The following is a 13,679-nucleotide window of genomic DNA, read 5'->3' on the forward strand; positions in this document are numbered from 1 at the left end:
GGAAATATAAAATTAAAGAAGAGAAATGACTTCCTGGAAGCTTGGAAATCATTTAAAAACCTCATGTTATGCTTTAGGAAATGATTAACAGGAATGTCAGGAATACATCATTTGAATTTAATGAGGGGTAATCCATGCAAAACAGCTGGTATGGTCCTTAAATCAATCCTGGTGGTCCTTTTAATGTATGCTAATGTACAGAAGCTACAGCAGGCTCTGGTTTTTTACAGAGCAGCGCATGTTTGACTGACAGCCTGTGCGAAAACAAGGGGAAGGGCTACGACAGGCAGAGGTTAGAGGAGACCAGGAGTCGCCTTCGGTCAACTAATCCCCCGTGTCAGATAAGGGTCAGCCCGGCACACTCGTGCTTAGCACACACACAAATACAGGAATAACAAGGGGGAGCGATGGACTGTAAACTATGTACATCATGTGATAGAAGTACACACAGAATACATTAAGTCGAGTCCAGCACATGATTCTCCTTCTTGCTCTAATGTTATCCAATGTTATAGCTCTCACACACAAACACACACACACACACACACACACACACACACACAAACACTCCAGCAGGGCCAGCGCTGCCTGCTCTGGCACAGAAGAGGACTACAGATGTGAAAGTGGGGAGAGCTCTCGCTCTGGGGACCAGCTGGAGCCCGTCCAACCTGGACAAGGGTCAGGGACAGGACGGAGAGAGCACAAGCTGCATTTGGAGCCTCTTCTCAGGGGCTCGGCCAGCTCGACACCCCTCGTCGATCACCCCGGGCCTCCGTCCAGGCAAAATCTGTGAGCGCTTTGTCTGCTGGTGCTCTGACATTTTAGTCAGAGCATCAAAATACACAAATTCCACATGTTGGAATCAAAGTGAAAATGATGCTGTTTTTGAGTAAACGACAATTGTTTTGATAGAGGAAGTTGTTGCAGTGATACAGTGCAGGACTGTTGGCAGCTCCCGCTCGGTTGTCATTTCGCAAGTAAAACAGTTGTTGTTGGGCACGGCGCTGAACACTTACTGGCGACGGTTTAGACAGAGCTGTACAAACAGGGAGGCTGGCAGGCTGAAAAATGAACTGCAAGTGGCTTTGTGTATATCCCCCATGTACTGTATTGAGCAAACGCTGCGTATCTGATGCAACATGTGTCTGTAGGAGCCTGAGTGAAGTAAGAAGAGCTGCCTGTGTGAACTCATGATGAACATCAATGTGTGTGGCTGCTGCTGGAGCGATTGCGCGTTTGTACATGCATGCATATCAACTGTGTGACACTGCTGTGCAAGCGCTTGCACCCGAACTCCCTGAACTTCTGCGTCCAGTGTTGACGGGGCCAAAGATACAGCAGGGCGGTACAGTACACTAATAACAGAGTGATTGCCTCACACTAGCGCCTATTGAGTTTCCTGCGAGCCGGGCCAGCTATGTGGAGGGAAACACGAGCCCGTCCTCAACACCAAACGCACGGACCCGCTGCAGAAATACGGCCACACAAATGTCCACACCGCGAGCATTAACACAACTGCTGCCCTTGCCACCTGCCCTCACGTGCACGTGCGTGAAATACGAGGTGTTATTTCCAATATATCAGCAAGAAACTGAATCCCTTTCAACTACTGCGAGCCAGATTCTGTTGACTGGCTGCAGTTTAAACATCTCAGATGAGGAATGTGCGCTTCTGCCAGATCAGCAAGTCTCTGTGCTTTTCCAAAAGACACACACACACACACACACACTCACACACACACACGCACAAACAGCCTCAGGGCGCTTGGCATTAAGTTGGCATTCTGGACCTCCCAGCGTGCAGCTCTCTCCATCTCCATCTCCATCTCCATCCTTCTACTTGGCGAGCAACACTAGCAGGTAGAGATGAAACGCATTCCCTGGCTCAGGTAAAATGCCAGGTAAATCCCAGGATTAATGATGCACTCAGGCAGAACAATATCTAGGTTGTGGGAAGGGGAAACTTGGTGATCTTATAATATAACGTTAATGATTGTTTACAACTCCCTAAGTTGCTCCCAAACTAGTACTTCAAATTTTTAAAGGCTTAATTTCAGAGTGCTAATAAGTAGCCGACTTCCCCTTGTGCGGCGCTCTCGCGGACGAGGATTCAATTATGTTTGATTGTGTTTGTTAAGGGCAGGCTGCCAGCGCTGGAGCGGTTACTGTAGCTTTTGTTTGATTATTTGCCAGTTCCACACCTAAGAGCCGAACACATTTCCCTTTCAGCGATCCGGTGCACACCTCTCACATCAATCATAGGAATATCTCTCCGACGCAAGAATTCAAATGATTCAAACTAGTGTGACGCCTGGTTTAAAAATAACCACTGACATTTGAATTACATGCGTTTTTGTCAACAATATTACATAATATAGCACAAACAGCGGCAAATTCAATGAATTAATCCCCTAATAGGTTTTACCTATTTATCTTCCCTTTAAGTTTGGAAAAGTCATCTTATTCTACTCTGTCTGACAGTATTAAGGCTGCGACTGATTATTTTTATTGATTAATCTGCTTTTTTATTGCCTGTAAAATGTCAGAAACGTTCCAAACAAACCCAGAAAATATTCAGTTTACTCTCCAATCTGATAAAGAAAAGCATCAGATGCTCACATTTGGGTTTGAGCTTGGCGAGGCTGCGCGGCATGAGTTTGTGATTACAGGTTTAAAAGGTTGCATCCACACGGAGAGCGAGCATCAGTAAGTGAAGCTTGCAGAGCTGTTTTGGCTGAAACAAAAAGGTAACTTTGCCCTTTCCTAGCAAGATCTTGCAGGCGAACAATGTGTTCAGAATCACGTGCTAAAAGCTAAAAATTTGTGTTACCCGCAATGAAGTGAGAAGTCTCAAGTGACAAGTGCGCCAATGTGTGAGTGTGCAGGAACTCGAGATAACAAAAGAGAGGAAAGTGTCATCACAAGTAGCTTTGGCATCGCAGCATCAAACAAACTGTTGATGCAGGTGACTCGTGTTTCCTGTTACCATCACGGCCCTGCACAAACCACAGCGTACCCACCCGCAGCTGTCATGTAATGGCAAGACGATTTCCGCCGCTATCATTGTTCGATTATTGGATTGGACTGAAGGCATCTCACACAGTAGGCTGGCAGCAGTTGTGTGAAAAACAGATGTACTGAGTTGACTCGACAAGTGGCCAATTTCACTCCGAAGCAATTGGCTCAAAATAATCGCAGGAAGGAAAAAGAGTCATTGGCGTAAAGATGATCCCAGCTTGAATGTGATGTCAGAAACGGGAACATTTTCCTCAAACAGAAAAAGTGCTTGGTAAGCAGTAAAACGGCTTGGCTCGGTGAAGAGTGGGTCACCGTCAGTCACACTTCACGGAAGCCCAACTAAACTCCGAGGTGATCTTTCACCTCACAGACAGTCATAACATAAACCAAAGTCTGCTTCAGCCGGGGGGGAACATCTTACACACACTCCTGTTGCATCCAGTCAGACCGGGCTGTGACTCGACCACTGTGAAAACCAAACATGTGACCAAAATCTGGGGCATTCGCCAACTGAGGAAGCAGCTTGCTGTAAATTAATAGGAGAGCGGTGTGCAATAACAGCTAGAAAGAAGAGGCTTGTCATAACTGAACGTATTAAAACCTTCATATTAGGCTTGAAAGCATAATCCCTGGGCTTGAATTACCTTATAATGGCTAATTAAACAACGTATTACCAGTACAACTATATTCTATTAAGAGATAGCGTACTTGTTCTGTTATTTTATAGCAGAAAAGTGATTTCCAACCAGGGGTGTCTGTACCTCAAGGAGTACTTCTGCAGTTGTCAGGGGGAGCATGGAGCTCACCTCATTTTATACAACAGCATTTACTATTTGATTAAAGGGGAATATTCATATATTGAATCAACTGAATAGCCCTGGTGCTGCGATTAAGTCGATGTTGTATGTTGGCAATAGTTAGCTACAACAATAGATAAACAACAATAGATAAACTGCTGAATTGGCGAGGTAAAACTTTAAAAAGTCGAAAACTAAAACTAATGGATAGGCTGAACGTCTGAGTTTAAAACGTCTTCCTCTCAGGTTTCCTGCACAGACGTGAGTTGAGTATCAATTTTAGGGGGAGACGGGTGCTTGTTAGGGGCTGGCTGCAGTAGCGAGACGTCATCGCGGCCCACTTGGAGGTGGGTTGACTCTACTCTGGAGCAGGTCCATCGCCGAGAAGCAAAAAAACAAAAAAACAGTTGGGATACTTTGATAAACTTATGGATAAATGGTTGAAACAGATTGTCGAAATGTATAAATAATAAAAGTAGCCTAATGGATAAACAGTTTTGTTTGCTTGAATCAAAAGTAAAGTCTGCACTCTTGTAATGACAAATCAAGTGTATGATAACAAATATTGTGCATCCAGTACTTTAACCACTTATATATAATAAATAGTTGACTAATATCCAGTTTGAAATCATTTCAAGTGAAGAAATTAGGACCGTGGTGGGCGGCGTTGTTGCAGGGGGCCTAACAGAGTTCAGGGCTGTGGGGGTCTGCTGCTGCACAACATGTACTGTATAACAGCCTCATTCACCCCTGACACTTGTAATGCCACACTGTCTGGAGTGAAAAGTCATGGCCCCTAATGAAAACCTACATGTCTCTATTCTGAAGGCCAAGAGGTCTTTATTTTTAGTCTCCTAATTACGCAGCTATTCAGTAGCAAATGTACTTTAGGTGACTGGTACATATGTGGAGGCCTTAACCACAGTTTGAATTTAGAAACTACACAATGATCAAGAGGTGGAGTTTTTGCAGAAGCTTGCCAAACCGTCAGGCGTTGGAACGACTCCATCCAAGTTTCCTCGAGCATGACAGATTACAAAACAGGGAGCAATAAAAACTCCGGCCTTTTCTTTTGCATTGCCAATGATTTATCCAGCTTCTAATTCAGGGGCATTCAAGACATACAATAGCGTTGTTTACCAAAAAAAATCCAGCTACAGTTTCATTTGCAAGAGCATCGAGTAAAGAGCATTAACCTCACTCTGATGGGATATGAAAAAAAAGGTCAAATTATTCTGCACTCGCTGCTTTTTTTTTTCCCGACAGTAAATGCAGCGCTGACCTATATACATGTCGGGAAGAGCAGAGGAGCCATAGTGGAACTTGGGTCTCGGCCAAAAAATTCTAATTGTGGGGTTTTATAAGCATCTTTGCTCAGAGTTATTCATTACCTCAGCAGATTAATATGTTGAAGCATGGTTCATTTCCAAAGAGAAAGCAGCATCACAGATCGGTTCTTCTGCCTCTTATCACATGCATTAAACTGTCTTCATCATCAGGGGCCACCAACCGTATTGTCCTCTACGTCTGGGAGGCGGTTGATTGTGGTGATGTAATTTGTGTACTATATATACACACAGCACAGAAAAAACATTGTACTGTACATACTATTGCTGAACCATTATCAAATTCTTCTGGTGAAAAGTCCAAACATTATCTGGCTCCAGCTCCTCTATTTTGAGGACTTGTTGCTTTTCTCTGTTTTATTCCACTGTAAATTGGATATTTGGGGGTTTTCGGCTGTTTGTTTGGACAAAACAACTTAAAGGAAGGCACCGTAGCTTCTTGGAACTTGTAATTGTGGTTGATAAATGTGTCGATCATTTTCTCGATCAACCGATTAGTTGTTTGGTCCATACAATGTTGCTTGAGGTGACTTAGAAGCCTTAGAGGACTCAAGAAAATAGAAAATATTCATATTTACGAAGCTGAAATCAAAAAATCTGGGTGTTATTTTCTTGAAAATGGCTTAAAGCGATTAATTGATTATCAAAATAGTTAGGCAATTCATTTTAAAGTTGACAATTAATCCATTTACCCACATGATGGGCATTTTTCACCATTTTTGGACATCTTATAGCCCAAGCGATTAATCAATTAATTGAGAAATGTCTGCAGATAAATAATGACGAAAACAATCTTGTATTGTTTGCCTATTTACAGGTATATCCAGCATACAAACACATTATCTACCACTGCATCAGTCAAAGCAAAACAATTATCAATCCAAAGTAAACCCCAATTACTTTTTTTTACAATTCCTATTATCAGTTCCACTTCTTTAACGCCAACACACAAACTGAGTCGTAATCACACGTTAATTCCTCTCGGGAACTCTGATTATAAACTGATTATCATCTGCCCCGGGGGCGCGGATACTGAAACTGTTACTGCCAGTTTAATCTCAAATCCACATGAAGGGAATCCCTCCGTGCGCCACAACGACTCAGTGTTTACGACACAGTAGAAAAGAGTGGCCACTTTATTGTCTTGGGAACTGGTTTGTTTAATATGTCTGCAAATGTGTAGTGACTTAATTTTTATCCCACTGAATAAATTGAAGCAGCTCTCTCTCTCTCTCTCTCTCTCTCTCTCTCTCGAGCGGACGCAGTTCAGTGCCAGCGAATGTGGGATGGACTCCTCCTCGTAAAGTGCTCCGCTTCACCCTGGCAAAAATAAACCTCACGGGCCCTCGGTGCCAAGTATTCCCGTTGATGAAAAGCCAGTTGTGAGTGGCCCCAGTTGTACCCGGGCAGAGCCAAGCTGACTGGTGTTAATAAGTGAGCAGTGCGGCTGTGTAAAAAAAAAACAGCCTCGCTCCTCTCTCACAAAGGCCATTTTTGCAAAAACGGTCACTTTCCCTTGTGATTTGAGAAGCTTTTGAAGCAGAGGCTCGAGACAGAGAGCAGCAGAGAGAAACAATAGTTCAGAGAGATAAAAAAGACATGGGGGGAGCCAGGCATGGAAACCCCTGCTCAACAGAAACTACTGAAAACGAAAGCGAACTCACTCAGAAGGGACTGAAGGGAGGGGCAACAAAAAACACAACAGTGAGAAGAAGCCACAAACTTGGCTGACATCTGACGTCATGTGACTACAAGTGTGTTTGTGTGTCAGGGTGGGATGTGGGGTGGGGGGGGTTACAGTATCTCAAAGACAGCAGGACCCCAAGTGGTCTGTGTGCAGAATGCACTGATAATCTCTTGTCGTGTTCACCATGACAGCATGCTTATCAGTGGTGGAGCTGCACGGGCCTCTCAATGCAGCTACACAAGGCAGCCACGACATCACACAGAAAGGTTAGCCTCATTCTTCTCGGGCTAATGAGGTTTGAATTGCCAGCGAGGACACGGTCATTACTCTGCGTGCCAGATATTACTGCAGGAAATGGCAACGGAGTTTCCTTCAGGGCACAGAGGACGGAGGATACACGAGTTCTTATTACGGTGTTTATTAAATTATATTGACATAGATAGATAGATAGATAGATAGATAGATAGATAGATAGATAGATAGATGCCATCGTTGGATACTATATAATAAGATACCTTTATTGTCATTGTATACATGCAACAAGATGCAGTGTGCTGTACCAAGCTACAGAAAGGAATAAATATAAAATATAAGCATGCACTGTACATTTAAACATGCAATATAAACATAAAGTATAGAAAATATCAAACATGAATATAAAGTAAGAGTTATAAGCTGCGTCGATCACTCTAAATGTACTTATTCTGCAATAAATCCTAGTGTGCCGTCCGCTAACCTGCTTGTCTCAAGTCTACCAACAAACTTACAACATTAGAAAATTTAATTATAACTCGAAAATGTGCATTAACTGATAACATTTCCAAATTGAAGCATCTGAAAACACTGAAACAGCTCAAGTTTGCTGTCACTTGTTGCTCAGACCTGGATTTTTGTGGCACAAGAGGAAGTTTTGTGAGCAGCAGAGAGCTGTCGGAGCTGCGAGGCAGTGACTAGCTCACCCAAATCAGCAGATCATCATGATTTCATTTGTGCCCGGACTCTATCAATAGGCATGCGCGATGATCTATAGGCCTGTACAGACAAAGGCGCCTAATGTTGGTCATACTGAACGAGCTTTTCGTGCATAAAGAGGCCGATTTATTTTATAAGCGGGATCAAATGTTTCTATACAAATGCTTTTGATAAAAGATGGCTTTGTTTACAACGAGCTTCTAAATACATTACGCTGGTAAACACAAGCTATATTTAACGCCGCCGCAAAATCCATTAACCCAGTTCCAGTGCAGGAACCCGTGATGATCAGATGGCATTTTGAGGTTGGCTGCGTCCGCCCTGGCTGAATAGATCCTATGACCCAACCTACAAGTCCATAGCATATGGGTGGCATAATCTAATTAGTCATATAGAACAACGCAGACAACGCGGTTAAGCGCCTTGGGGCCCCGGCTTCTATAAGATGAGCAACAGTCAACTGAGGTCAGACAGAACGTAAAGGCACAAGAATAACAAGCATGTCCTTCCATTGTCGTCTCGGGCGTGTGCATTCATGGGGGGAAAGGCGACATCAAACAAGCCTCACGTGCGACGCTAATCAGCTGCAAATATGTCACCTTCTCTGACCTTTAATTATCCGCCGATCTACCAATAGGTGTGTTTGAAAAAAAACGGCAGATAAATCTAAATCGGGGGAGTCGTGGAGACTCGAGGTATTCGGCTTGACATATGGGCAAACAATGTGTAGCTGCTCCCTCGGGACAATTACTGCCATGTCCAGGACATTCCTTTAACTTAGATGCATCATGCGCGCGTGTTTCATTAAAGCTGACTGACAAAAAAAACACGAACATCTAATCAACTGTATCTCCGTCGGCCTCCATTTAGCCTCCATCATCATCCTAAGTGACAAAAAAGGGAGGAAATGGGGAGGCAAATCCGAGGATCATCACCCCCCCCCTCTCACCAGGCTCGGCTCAGGAATAGCTCTTGACATATTGGCCTACCCAGCATGCCCTCTGCCTCTCTAGACAGCTCTGACATCATTATACAGCAGATACAGACCAGGACATCAGCTGCACAGCCAAGGTTATATAAGTGAACGCTCTATGTTTCTAAGCATTAAGCGCTGCTGCCCCACCACGGGGGAATAGGAGGGGATGGGAGTAGATGAAGAGAGAGAGAGGAGGAGGGAGGAGGAGGAGGAGGAGGAGGAGGAGGAGGCCAGGAAGAAAGACAGACAGAAACAGGGTCACAAAAAGAGAGGCCCACTGGGGTGCTCGCTGCTGGGAGGGACTGAAGAAGGTCACCTCTGGGCCCCCTGAAGGAGCCCCAGCCATGCAGGGAAGAGAAGAGCCGAGAGAAGAGAAGGAGAGAAGATATAGACCAGGTCACATGGGGCTACACCCACCACAGCCTCTGTGTGTGCTCTCTCATGTACAACACTGTTACATCACTCGGTTGGGAGCGGAGCCAGTATTTCCCTTCTATGCATGGAAAAAAATGTTCAAAATAAAAGGAAAAGAGTGGGAAGATTTTGGAGAAAACGTCGACTGAACGATTCAAAGAGTTTCTGCATTTGTTTCCACGAGTGTTATTCTTTATTTACATATGTTTGTCCACATTAAGTCTGTTTAAAAAAATCCTATTCTTAGACGAAATCTCGAACAGCGGATTGGTCTCGGGAGCTAATAATCAACCCGGAGAAAGAGCACAGCGATTTAAACCGATGGTGACGGCTAATGATTAATGAACAGTGGGCATCTGGGGCCAAAACCAGCTGATCGGACATAAATTAGCTTTTGTCTGAGCTCGTTTTTGTGTCAAATCCCAGGACTCTGCAGTGGTTTATCAGGATAAATTTACATAATAATGACATTATTACACATTACTTATTAATCAAGGTGCGCGCAATCTCCCAGACGTGTGTGAGATTGAGTATTTTTGGACTTCATACTGTAAAAATAAGCCCCAGCCTCATGATTTAGACATCCAAGAGTCAGAAATTGCTGGAAATTCTCACTGGTTACCATGTTGATCCACTTTCAGGATAAAGCCCTCAGTGTGCCAGAGGAGATGCCTCCGTTGCCAGCTCGATGGATTCAACTGCAAGCACACACAGCTTTCAGACTGTCACTTCCCACCAGCACAGAGCGAGATACTACAGTGGGAAATGAGTGCGAGCGAGAAACGAGACCCCCTGAAAAATAAAAAGGGGCTCCGAGCAGAGTGGTTACACAGGGCGATTCAATTATTACAGCGGTGATGAAGGGGCCCCACGTACACAAACATCTGCAGACGCATTAAACAAACTGTCACCACTGTACTGATGATCTGCTTGCTCTGGGGTCATTTTTGTTACTGGGAACTCTCACATGGGTCTGAGGAGTGGGATGGCAGCAGTCACTCAGGGCATTTTCAGTTCAAGCACAACACACTGTTTTTGAGCTGCACTGGGCACATCTGTGGTAATTTAATACCCCCGGACCCTGACAGCCTCTAATGAAATGCACATTGTGCCTCCGTAAGAACAGCCTGTTCTTGATACTGGTTGAATTTCTGATAAATATCAAGAAGTGAGAAGGAATCAGAACCGATCATCTGCGCTGCAGCAACACAAACCATGACGCTCAGACATGTGAAATGGACTAATCAACTCTTAAACGCCAGCGTGTGAGCATCACATGCACCGTCATACACAACCATTAGCTGCATTTTCAAGAAAAGGGCATGAATAATATGAGCGTTAATGATCATCACACATGTCAGTGTGGCACAGAGAGAGAGGTGAGCAATCACATGTGTTATCACTGCATGTTTATTTTGGATCACTGTTATAAACACGTTTTCTTTTTTAAAAAGTCACTCCTGCAGGAGTGAGAAGGAAGGGAGCTCCCTGCAGGACGACCAGGGGCTGTGTTATAGCTGATAGTGAGCTTTCTATCGATCAGTCTATCTCGTGTGCACGTGTGCATGCGCGATTGGACCAATGCGCGCGCCCCAGAGTGCAGCAAGGCATGAGAAAAAAAAAAAAAAAAACCCAAGTTCGGGGCCTGTGTGGTGCACACACATGACCCACTATCACACATGCACCACGGCCCTGTGTGCACCCATATCCGGCCCGATCCATTGACAACAAGCACCAAGACCCAAACGTCAACAACAATAGTGTCGGTACGGCTGCAGCCCGGCAGTACAGTACCACCGTGTGTGCGTGTGCGTGTGTGTGTGTCTGTGTGTGTGTACCTTGGCTGCCGATCTGATCTGATCTGTCAAACCAGGCTACTGAAGCTAGCTCCGCCAAACAACTGCATGCAACCACCACCACCACCACCACGCTATCGGCTTCCCCCCCCTTTCCCAGCCCCGATAACGACACTCACCGTCGGATCGAGCCCCCCACGCGGTCCCCGGACACCAGCTCGGTTCTTGGGATATCAGGGCATCAGGCAGGAAATGAAGCGGGAGAAAAGTCAGCGGGGGTCTCCTCCTCCTCCTCCTCCTCCTCCTCCTCCGGGTTTCTGCACAAGTGTCGCGGCGGCGCTGAGTGGCTCCACGTCCCCCCCCGACCAGCCTCACTCCGAGCCCGGTGCTCCGCTCAAAGCTGCTCGGTCCTCTCCGCTCTCTTCCCTCCTCTCACAAGGCGGATTCTCCCCCCTGGTTTTTTTTTTTCTTTTTCTTTTCTTATTATTTTCCTCCCCTACGTCCTACGATTTGTGTCCAAGCGTGGAAATGAGTCGTTTTGTTTGCTCCCCTTTTTCTTTTTTCTTTTTGCTGGTCTCTTCCAGGAGCGTTTTTTGGACGGGCTGCAGCGACAGGGAGGGAAAGAACCAAAAAAGAAATACTACACGACTCGCTCCTCCCTCCGCTTATGTACAGTACAGTGAAGGCAGCGCTGCCGGGGCTGTGTGACCACTTATTAAAACTATCTACCGCTCTCTACAGGACCACCACTGTAAAGCACGCACTGTACACACTCACACATGTTGGCACTGAAATGCGGAACGACTCTCCTGCTTTCCTTATTTATTGACCTCATCCTCACTGCGCCTCCTCCCTCCTCCTCCTCCTCCTCCCTTTGGGAAAGGTGAGATTAGTCCACCTTGTATAAGGTAGATACATTACACACGTGCTGATGGACACCATACCTTTTCTCTTCTACCTCAGTATTTTATTTTATCCTATTACCACCTATCTTATTTTATCTCATAGCTACTTAAGTATTTGATTGTTTCTATATTTGTCCTTGTATTTTGATATGATAACCTAATTTCCCTTCAGGGATTAATAAAGTTATTTATCTGTCTATCTAGAGTGTGAATATAAATATGAATAGAGTGTGATTGATGTTAAAGCAGGTGAAAACTGCCCAGTAGTGCACAAAGTTTGACCTGGATTGTGCACGGTGGCAGTAGATACTGATGTTAATAAATATATACGGCTGCACAATTAATCGCAAAATAATCGAAATTGCAATATGACAATTATTTTATTATAAAAGGTCAAATGTGTCACAAAACAGTGTTTTAATGACATGTTGTAGCGCTGCAGAGAAGATTGTTCTCCAGATGTAATAAAACCCATTTGTTTGGCCGAGACAGGGAGAAAAATGCCACGTCTTCATGCTTTTACTAGTTTTTGTGTAAAATGTAATCATCCATAATTATTACACCTACAATGCAGTACTGAGTTACCTCCCCAGACAGCTTAACAACCATTCACACCTGGGCTCACCTAGCCTTTGCAACCCACATGAAGGCCGGTCAAGTCAACAACCCACAAGTGGCCCTCAGAGCTCACGTGTCCATAACGACTCTGTAAGGACACTCCCACACAGAGGTTAAAACCCTGCAGCTCCCCTCCAGGTAGTCAGAACTGAAGGAGCCTCTTGGACGAGAGAGGAGACGTCTTCAAGGAACTGAAACACGTCCAGCTGCCTACGATGCAGCACTGAGAATCCATAATTATTGTGAATTATATCGCGATATCTGTCAAAATAATCGCAATATCACTATTTGAATTTTGTGTTTTGTTAACATTTCTGGTCCCCAAATATAATGCGACACACTTCATTTGACTTTTATTGCATATCCATACACAGTAGTGTATATATGGTATCTGCTATAGGCTAATAAACAGAATAACAACACATAGATATACATTATAGTATGATATATAATAATATTGATGATAATAATGATAATTCAGTTTTTAGATCCCTCATGATTCGACGTGGTCATCCATTCTTATACTGATTACTGCTGAAATAATGAGTCAATAAGTCAATTGGCAGGAAATTAACAACAGTTTTTATTCTAAATTCATCATTTAGGTCATTTGTCAAGCAAAAATGCTAAACATGTCCCAGTGCCAGGGTCTTGTGTAAGGGTTTTCTGGAGGACAGACAATGCAATTTGAATGATTTCATTCAACATGTAATTTTCAATCTATCAATGTTTTGTTTCATCAGTTTAGTGGTTAAAATGTCTTTAAATTGGTGCAGAATAACAAAAGGTTTCATCTTTGCGTTGCTTGTTTTGTCCACAGAGCCTCAGATATTGGTAAGTTGCATTACAGCACTTGTCACATTGACCCATTCATACTCTGATGGCAGAGGCTGCCATGTGAGGTACCAACTGTTCATCAGGAGCAATTTGGGGTTCAGTATCTTGCTCAAGGACACTTCCACATGCATCTGGAGGAGTCGTGGATCCGAACCAGCAACCTTTCCAATTACTGGACGATTGCTCTACATCCTGGGCCCCAAATTCTATTTATAAAGCCTTAAATCAGAGACTAACAAGGATTTTTCTCATTACATTTGAGAAGCTGGAACCAGCAAATGTTTGGCCTTCTCTCCCTTTAACAGCTAATCAAT

At 44.2% G+C, this 13,679-nt stretch overlaps 1 protein-coding gene across 2 annotated transcripts in view; it reads right to left on the reverse strand.

The window, feature by feature from the left end:
* The window catches only part of thrab (thyroid hormone receptor alpha b), a 151,426-nt gene extending 139,807 nt beyond the window's left edge, over positions 1-11,619 (reverse strand). For both annotated transcript variants that reach the window (XM_084343034.1, XM_084343033.1), the window contains exon 1: positions 11,185-11,619. The gene's annotated coding sequence lies outside the window, so the exon portion shown is untranslated. The remainder of the gene's footprint in view (positions 1-11,184) is intronic.
* Positions 11,620-13,679: the final 2,060 nt, after the last annotated feature.

The sequence above is a fragment of the Pagrus pagrus genome, assembly GCF_965226575.1.
Source record: "Pagrus pagrus genome assembly, chromosome: 21".
NCBI lineage: Eukaryota > Metazoa > Chordata > Actinopteri > Spariformes > Sparidae > Pagrus > Pagrus pagrus.